Genomic DNA, 6240 nt, shown 5'->3' with positions numbered 1-6240 from the left:
AGCAAGGGTAAGAACCCTACACTGCCACCAATGAGTGGGTCGGCGTTAGCTTTGCCACTGTTGATGTGGGAAGTGAGGACGATGGCGTCAACAGGGGGTCCGGGACCCCTAGGGGGTCCTCAGAGTTACTACAGGGGGGCCGCCAAATCCCTGCTTCATCTCTCTCTCAGCTAAGGGGTCCCTGCTTGTGTGGTTAAAATGCTTTCCCGGTAGTAAAGGGTTAATAATATAAGGTGAGCTGCCTGACATTTAAAAACAGGTTCTCTGTGTTTTCTGAGGCTGAAATGATAGGAATTCATTTAAAACAGCATGTGTGTGTGTGTGTGTGTGTGTGTGTGTGTGTGTGTGTGTGTGTGTGTGTGTGTGTGTGTGTGTGTGTGTGTGTGTGTGTGTGTACCTGTACGGTGGGTGGGGATTAGGGTTAGTCACTCGGCCGCGTTGAGAACCTTCAGGCCGTTGTAGTACAGATCGGACAGCTGGCCCTGGAAGGGTCGGCCGCGGTCACTGCCCCCCCGATGCTGACCGTGGCCTGGGTGTTGAAGATGGTCAGCTGACGGCCTGCGGAGAATAGTTTATTTTATAATGTAGTCATTTATAACGCTCTTTATCCAGAGTGACTTACAGTAAACAAGGTAAACACATACATAGAATACAGAGACAGTGTAGTGTCTCAGTAAACTATAGGATCATAGAATACAGAGAGACAGTGTAGTGTCTCAGTAAACTATAGGATCATAGAATACAGAGAGACAGTGTAGTGTCTCAGTAAACTATAGGATCATAGAATACAGAGACAGTGTAGTGTCTCAGTAAACTATAGGATCATAGAATACAGAGAGACAGTGTAGTGTCTCAGTAAACTATAGGATCATAGAATACAGAGAGACAGTGTAGTGTCTCAGTAAACTATAGGATCATAGAATACAGAGAGACAGTGTAGTGTCTCAGTAAACTATAGGATCATAGAATACAGAGACAGTGTAGTGTCTCAGTAAACTATAGGATCATAGAATACAGAGACAGTGTAGTGTCTCAGTAAACTATAGGATCATAGAATACAGAGAGACAGTGTAGTGTCTCAGTAAACTATAGGATCATAGAATACAGAGACAGTGTAGTGTCTCAGTAAACTATAGGATCATAGAATACAGAGACAGTGTAGTGTCTCAGTAAACTATAGGATCATAGAATACAGAGACAGTGTAGTGTCTCAGTAAACTATAGGATCATAGAATACAGAGAGACAGTTTAATGTCTCAGTAAACTATAGGATCATAGAATACAGAGAGACAGTGTCTTAGTAAACTATAGGTTCATATAATACAGAGAGACAGTGTAGTGTCTCAGTAAACTAGGATTGTAAACTATAGCATCTGTCTAAACAATATAATATCAACATAATATCATTATATACATTGAAACTATAGAAACTATAGGATAGCAGGTCAACAAATGAACCTGGCATCTGTCTAAATAACATGCTATCTAAATGACATTTTAACCTTTGCATAAGAATGTATGGCTGTCAAGACAGGGTCAAGACGGGGTCAAGACCAGGTCAAGAGTAGGTCAAGAGTAGGTCAAGTGCTGCGGGCTGAGGTGGCTTAAATGTTGTCACCTACCTGAAAATGTACTATATTCTGTTTACTAAAGAGCTGGAGAGACCCATGTGACCGAACAAACGCTCTGTAGCAATGATTACTATCACAATATAGTACTTTAACCCTTTTAACAAAAAAAATTAAATACCAAATAATATCACCTACCCTACCTTTAAGTCCCAAAGCAGTTATGCTATATCTACTGCATGTGATGTCAGAGGATGTTTAGACCAGTGGATTGATATCTAGTCATATCAACACTGCGTCTCAAAATGGTAAATGGTGCATTTATATAGCGCTTTTATCCAAAGCGCTTTACATACTGTAGATTGTCTATTACATTCACACATTCACACACACATTCATACCGATGACGGAGGAAACCATGCAAGGCACCAACCTGCTCATCAGGAGCAATGAGGGGTTCAGTGTCTTGCTTAAGGACAAATCTACACTAACTCTGGGGGAGCCCCCCAGCCCGGGATCGAACTAGGAACCTTACGGTTTCCAGTTCACTCTACCCGGCCACTCTACCCCTGAGCCACTAGTTAGTCCCCTGAGCCACCATTAGTCTGCACCTTAGTGGAGACTATTCTTCCTGGGGTCCAGGCATTTCACAATACAAATCATAAAATGCAGTACAACATAATCAATGTTAGTGAACAAAAACACAAACTTAGAGAACAGCATTTATATTAACAATAACAATTTAAATTAAAAAACAAAACAAAACAGGTTTGTCTGTCTGAAAATACCAAAAATAATAACCTAATCTAATCAATCCTTTTTGATTATTGCTTCCTTAAGTTTCTTTTTGAAACCAAATGTATTTCTTGTTAGAGTCAAATATGGGGGGAGCACCGTCCAGTATGCCATGGCTCTGTACATTACTGTTATCTTAAGTGCATTGATTCTGGGCAGAGGTAAAGTAAAGTGACCACTTGATGCCTGTCTAGTATTATAACCTTGTCTTTCATTTGCAGGTAATAGCTGTAAAAACAAACTAAATGGTTTCTGTGAGGAATACACATTCTTTAAAAACAGAATAAGGCTGCATGCCAGTCTTTCATCCACCCTCCTCCATGACAGCCTGGCATGCATAGCATCCACACTACTCCTAACAGAGCAGTGAAGTGCTAGTCTTGCCGCTCTGTTCTGAGCAAGCTGAAGTTTACCAAGTTCTTGCTTTGATGCACTAGACCAGATAACAGGACAGTAGCCCAGATTTGACAGAACAAGAGATTGTATGACTAGTCTAATTGTTGTGTTAGTTAGTTGTTGTGTTTGTTAGTTAGTGTGTGTGTGTGTGTGTGTGTGTGTGTGTGTGTGTGTGTGTGTGTGTGTGTGTGTGTGTGTGTGTGTGTGTGTGTGTGTGTGTGTGTGTGTGTGTGTGTGTGTGCGGTATCTCTAGATCTATGCCTTATAATGAATTCATTAACATAAAGTGAGCTGCCTGTCAACGACCTGACATTTAAACAGTGGTGGAAAGTAACTAAGTACATTTACTTAAGTACTGTACTGACATACAATTTTGTGCGACGCATTGTGAGCTCGTAGATCTGCTATATTGTGAGCTTGTAGATATGCTATATTGTGAGCTTGTAGATCTGCTTTATGAAGACATATATACATTTGAGAACTTGAAATGGGACATTCTGCATAATGAGTACTTTTACTTTTGGTACTTTAAGTACATTGAGTGACTGAGACAAACCCTCAGGGTGTGGGCGTGGTCTGGTATTGTGGTCCGGCCCCTAAGTGCATCTGCATGGTCACCAAGGCTGAAGGTCAAAGGCTGCGGGCTGAGCTGGAGTCTATTCACCTGTTTCCTAGGCTGTGTGTTTTCCACTTCCTGTCGATTTCATTGGATATCATTGGTCATCTGACCAGTTTCATTGGATTTCATTGGATCAAATCGACAGGAAGTGGAAAACACACAGCCTAGGAAACAGGTGAATAGCCAAATTCCAATACCGAAAATCTCGGCGACTCGCTCACTCCCACTCGGTCACTCCGACTTCGAACCGGAAGTAGTCGGGTTCCAATTGTTCATTTGCTTCTTGGAGGAGTGGAGTCGAGTGGAAGAGGCTGAATTATAGAGCTTCAGCTGATAAAGTAACTGAAAAGACCGCAACAAGCCACTGGCTTTATTGTTTTGTATAAAGCTTAATACAATTATATACATTGTAATATATTGTGCACACTTAGTAGTTGTGCACAGTAGATAGTTCATTTCTCTCAGTGCATGCCTCAATGCAGTGCACGGACTAAATGACTGTGACAAAGATGATGTTTAAAATAATGTATTGTATTTATATGTGGACTGAATATAGGGTGACCAAATTCTGAATTCGCGAAAAGAGGACACTTCATCCTATTTAACTATAGCCGTACTCATTCAATTCTGAACCGATTCTTAAAATTTAAAATTCTCTATTAGCTGTGAAGGGTCTTCTTTCATGATTTATTTTGCCATCAAACAATATCAAGCAAAAAGGAAAACATTGTCGGGTCTCTGAATCGGGTTGAATTGGAAGAACCGTCGTCCTAAAAGACCCTCGCCCCGGGTCTAATCCGGCGGCCTCGGCCTGGAAAAAAAATGGGGCAGTGTGTTTTAGGACGAGCGTTCCGTTTTCCACCCGTCCCGTAGAAACCTCCGGCTCGTCTGAGTTTTTTTTTTTTTTTCTTCGTCAAAGAAGTGGGGGGGATATCACCCAAACTCTCAAAACCCCGGACATTTGAAGGATTTTATAAAAAGCCATACAATGTACCAATAACACCTCCCGCTCTGATCTCTTATCTAATGCACCAAAAACTAAAAATTCAAGTCGGGCTTGTTTCTGTACTGAATATAACCACTGTGCTTCACAAATCAAAAAGATACTCAACAGACACTGGCATGAGCTCCAAACAGAGCCATATGTCAAAGACCTCTGCAAATCCCCACCCCTTGTTGCATTTAGGAGAGCACCCACAATCAAAGGTACAGTCATGTACAAAAATATGGTTCAAAAGAAGACCACATGGCTGACAACAACTGGAATGTATAGATGTGGTAACTGTGCCTGTTGCAACAACACAACAGACAAGAAATCATTCAATCATCCCCACACAGGAAGGAAGATTCCTATCCGTGAATGTATCAACTGCAAATCGACACACGTGATTTACATGCTGTTATGTCCCTGTGGTCTAGCATACGTAGGACAAACTACACGACCCCTCAAACAAAGAATATCAGAGCACAAAACTGCAATCCGTACAGGAAATATGGATTATGCAATTGCAAAACATTACGCTGAAGCAAATCATGGTTCCCCCTCTTCATTAAAATTCTGTGGGATTGAGAAAATTGTGATGCCTATCAGAGGAGGTGATATTCTAAAGAAACTGTCCCAGAGAGAAATGCAGTGGATATACACACTCAACACTATGACACCCAATGGACTTCATGACGATTAGAGCTTAAAATGCTTTTTGGGTTAAGTCTATCTTTGATGCCCCTTCACTGTGTATTGGATGTGTTACTTTGTTACTTTATGATATATGTCTCAAATGACCTGTAATTGCCTGTGTCCTTGCATACTAGTGATTGGACCTTGGTGATTTACTTGATATTTCAGCTGTTGGTGACTTTATACCTTTTGTATAAAGTGAGTTGAATCTATGTGATATGAATGCTCTGAGGAAGGCTCAAAGCCAAAACGCGTAAACGTTCATTTTATTGGTGTGCCAATAAAAAAAAGTGGAAATGTGAGTCATTTGTCCTCCATTTAATTAAATTTTTTGGATGTGCTACCCTTTTGGATTTTTTTTATTCCTTTTTTTGATAAGTTATAATACACCAATTTAATCACACACTGGATGTGTGTGTGTGTGTGTGTGTGTGTGTGTGTGTGTGTGTGTGTGTGTGTGTGTGTGTGTGTGTGTGTGTGTGTGTGTGTGTGTGTGTGTGTGTGTGTGTGTGTGTGTGTGTGTGTCAAACAATGGCAGTAGGACATAGTGAACGGTTGTCTCTTAATAATTGTTTATTTGTACTGTTGACTTAAGCAATATTACACGAGAGGGTGTGCTTTACCGTCATTATTGGCACGCCAGTGATGCGGTCAGGAACGAGGCGAAGCCGAGTTCCGCGGGCATCACTGAAGTGCCCATAATGTAGGTAAAGCACACCCTCGAGTGTAATATTGCGATTATACAACAGTTACCAACAAAACACATCCAAATGTATTCATATTGTGGGGCAATTCATAATAAAAATGTTTCGCTATTATCCGTTTCCCTGTAAAGAGAAGACTTTATTTGACTGAGACATTCAATAGTCCCTAGCAGCGCTTTGAGGCACCGTCTCATCAACACAGCTGAGCTATCAATGCTTGCGCAGTGGAATGAATTCCAGTAGGCTATATGCTCCGTCGTACGACCGTGTCACTTGGCCAAAATAACTGATCTACAAGCTGACAACGCGTTGCGATGGCGTCGCGTTGTGAACTTGTAGATTGGCTATTTTCGCCGTGCGATACCTGGCGACACGTTGTGAACTTATAGATCGGCTATTTTCGCTATGCTGTTTGTTTTCGTCAGTTTGTTTTCCTACCGTGGGACAGCGTGACGTCACAGCACAGCTGTGCCACATATG

This window comes from Gymnoscopelus braueri (genome assembly GCF_963280865.1).
Source record: "Gymnoscopelus braueri genome assembly, contig: SCAFFOLD_60, whole genome shotgun sequence".
NCBI classification, from domain to species: domain Eukaryota; kingdom Metazoa; phylum Chordata; class Actinopteri; order Myctophiformes; family Myctophidae; genus Gymnoscopelus; species Gymnoscopelus braueri.
The sequence above is the reverse complement of the archived record's forward strand: the minus strand, read 5'-3'. Positions refer to the sequence as shown.